The sequence below is a fragment of the Colobus angolensis genome, unplaced genomic scaffold (assembly GCF_000951035.1).
Source record: "Colobus angolensis palliatus isolate OR3802 unplaced genomic scaffold, Cang.pa_1.0 Scaffold1, whole genome shotgun sequence".
NCBI lineage: Eukaryota > Metazoa > Chordata > Mammalia > Primates > Cercopithecidae > Colobus > Colobus angolensis.
The window spans coordinates 10,675,876-10,679,518 of record NW_012110918.1 but is presented as its reverse complement, the minus strand read 5'-3'; positions in this window follow the sequence as shown (position 1 = coordinate 10,679,518).

Sequence of the window (3,643 nt, the reverse complement as noted above, 5' to 3'; positions counted from 1 at the left end):
CTCAAACTCCTGGCCTCAAACAATCCTCTCACCTCGGCCTCCCAAAGTTCTGGGATTACAGGCATGAGCCACTGTACCTGGTCTTATTTATTTATTTATTTAGAGACAGGGTCTCACTCTGTGGTCCAGGCTAGAGCATAGTGGCGTGATCGTGGATCCCCACAGCCTTGAACACCTGGGCTCAAACCACCCCTGACCTCAGCCTCCCAAGTAGCTGGGCCTACATGTGCATGCCACCTTGCCCAGTTAATTATTTTATTTTATTTTTTGTAGAGACAAGGTCTCACTATATTGCCCAGGCTGGTCTTGAATTCCTGGGCTCAAGCGATCCTCTCATCCCAGCCTCTGAGTAGCTGGGATTATAGGTGCGTGCCACCATGCCCAGCTCAACCAGGTGTTTCTGTTCCCTGGATGAGCCAGGCTCTCTTCACTTCCAGGCCTTCCTTCTGCCTGCTCCCCCCTAATAACTGGATTCTGGAAATTTTTTCTTTCTTTCTTTTATTTTTTAAAGGAAGTCTCGCTCTGTTGCCCAGGCTGGATTGCAGTGGCATGATCTCATCTCACCGCAACCTCCTCCTCCTGGGTTCAAGTGATTCTCCTGCTTCAGCCTCCCAAGTAGCATAGACTGCAGGCACATGTCACCATGCCCTGCCAATTTTTTTTTTTTTTTTGTATTTTTAGTAGAGATAGGGTTTCACCATGTTGGCTAGGTTGGTCTCGAACTCCTGACCTCCAGTGATTCGGCGGCCTCAGTCTCCCAAAGTCCTGAGATTACAGGTTTGAGCCACTGCGCCTGGCCTGCCCTTCAGACCTCTTTCCATCTTTTGCACTCTGCTCCATGCCCCATCAGGCTGAGCTTCCGTGGGGTCCCTTGCTCTCTTGTTTTGCGTGGGTTTATCTGATGGGAAGCACCAGCAGGAATTTTGAGGGCAGTGGAGTAAAGGTGGGGTATTCCACAGCTCCGTCCCTTCCAGACCCTGGGAAGCCTCATCTCCTGCTGGGGCTCTTCTGCAGCAGCCTTTCTCCAGGTTCTGACAACCATTCCATCCCTGACCCCGTCAAGGCAAAGTTCCCCACTGCTTCCAGCCCGAATGCTCCGTGGGCCTTTTTGTCTTCCCTTACTTTTGTAAATTGTCCCTTGATAAACTCTGTTTGGTTACTCTGTATGAATGTTCCATTGTTCCATGTGTTTCTGTTGAGACCTTGGCTGATACCCCCTGTCATCTTCCAGCTTCAGCCTGGCTTCCTCAACTCTGTCGAGTCTTTCCTTCTCTGTTTCCAATAGGGCCCTGGACAGACTTCCTCTCCTGACCCTGTGAGTCTCTATGGCCTGTATTGTTGCCCTTGGTGTCTCCCTCTCTCCGCAGTAGAAACTTGCCGTTGTAGCTGAGTCACCAGCCCCTTGTACTAGCAGATACTCAGTACCCAGTACTAGCAGATGATCAATAAATTTTACTTATTTATTTATTTATTTTGAGATGGAGTTTCGCTCTTGTTGCCCAGGCTGGAGTGCAATGGCGTGATCTCAGATTGCTGCAACCTCCACCTCCCAGGTTCAAGCGATTCTCCTGCTTCAGCCTCCCAAATAGCTAGGATTACAGATGCCCACCACGACGCCCAGTTAAATTTTTGTATTTTTAGTAGAGACAGTGTTTCACCACATTGGCCAGGCTGATCTCAAACTCCTGACCTCAGGTAATCCACCTGCCTCAGCCTCCCAAAGTCTTGGGATTACAGGCGTGAGCCACTGCGCCTGGCCTCAGTAAATGTTTGTTGGATGATTGACGGTTGAACTCAGAAAAAGGGTGCCAGGGAGGGCCATGACAGCCACAGACCTGCGAGTCTTCCTTTTATGCTGGGCATGAAGGAGAACAGGACATGGTTTCTATATGAGACATCACAGCAAAGAACCTACCAGGGAACGGTAAATTGATCAGGGACATGTAATTTAAAAAATTTTGAGACAGAGTCTCGCTCTGTCACCCAGGCTGGAGTGCAGTGGTGCGATCTTGGCTCACTGCAAGCTCCACCTGCTGGGTTCATGCCATTCTCCTGCCTCAGCCTCCCGAGCAGCTGGGACTACAGGCACCCACCACCATGCCCAGCTAATTTTTATTTATTTTTATTTTTTTGGCAGAGACGAGGTTTCACCGTGTTAGCCAGGATGGTCTTGATCTCCTGACCTCGTGATCCACCCATCTCGGCCTCCCGAAGTGCTGGGATTACAGGCATGAGCCACTGCGCCCAGCCGAGAATATTTTTTCTTCACACATCCAGACTTATTTCTTAAGGTGTTTACTATAAAAGTTTTCGCACACACACAAAAGTAGAGAGAATGGTGGAACAAATTGTTTTCCTTTGCTGCAGAAGATTTAAAAGCAAATACCCAGTCACTACAGACATCAATATGCATCACTGGAAAACAATTGACAGCATTTTAAAAACATGATTATTGGTGCAACTAGGGAGGATGTTAAGCTTAACTTACAGAATGTAAACAAGGGACAGGGATGAATGGGTATTTTTCCACTTAGGTATGTTAGTGGTCAAGTTCCTCAGGACAATGTTGTTTTTTTCCGTGCCATGGTGGGGTGAATGCACAGGGACTTTGTAAGATTTCCTGGCATTAAGATGATCTAAGGGCTGGGCACAGTGGCTCATGCCTATAATCCCAGCACTTTGGGAGGCTGAAGCGGGTGGATCACAAGGTCAGGAGATTGAGACTATCCTGGCTAACACGGTGAAACTCCGTCTCTACTAAAAATACAAAAAAAATTAGCTGGGAGTGGTGGCATGTGCCTGTAGTCCCAACCACTTGGAAGGCCGAGGCAGAATAATTGCTTGAACCTGGGAGGTGGAGGTTGCAGTGAGCTGAGATCACACCATTGCACTCCAATCTGGGCAACAGAGCGAGACTCTGTCTCAAACAAAAAAAAAAAAAAAAAGAAAGAAGACCAAGTTCCAAGACTCCATCTCGTCAATACCACCTGCCTGCTTCCTCTCCATCCACCTGTGACTGCTGTGGTTCAGCCCTCATTAGCTTTCACCTCCCAGCTGGATTCCCCAAGTTCAGGTCATTTCTCTCTCCTGCTGCAGCCAGGATGGCTTCATTAGGATCTAACGACATCTCATGACATTGCTCCCCTGCTTCTCAGGCTCTTTGTTGCTCATGGAATAAGATGAATGCCTCTTATCAGCATGTATGCAGCCCTTTATGGTCTGCTCCTGGTCCACGTCAAACTTACCTCCTGTCTCGCTACATTTCACTCAAACCAGGTGTCTGCCTTCCTCCCTCCCTCTCTCCCTCCCTCCCTCCTCTCTCTTTCTTTTTTTGATTTTTGAAAGTATAATAGAGGCCAGGAGTGGTAGCTTATGCCCGTAATCCCATCACTTTGGGAGGCCAAGGTGGGCGGATCACCTGAGGTCAGGAGTTGGAGACCAGCCTGACCAACAAGGTGAAACCCTGACTCTACTAAAAATACGAAAATTAGCCTGGTGTGGTGGTGTGTGTCGGTAATCCCAGCTACTCAGGAGGCTGAGGCTGGAGAATCACTTGAACCTGGGAGGCAGAGGTTGTAGTGGGCCAAGATCACGCCACTGCACTCCAGACTGGATGACAGAGAGACTCCGTCTCAAAATTAAA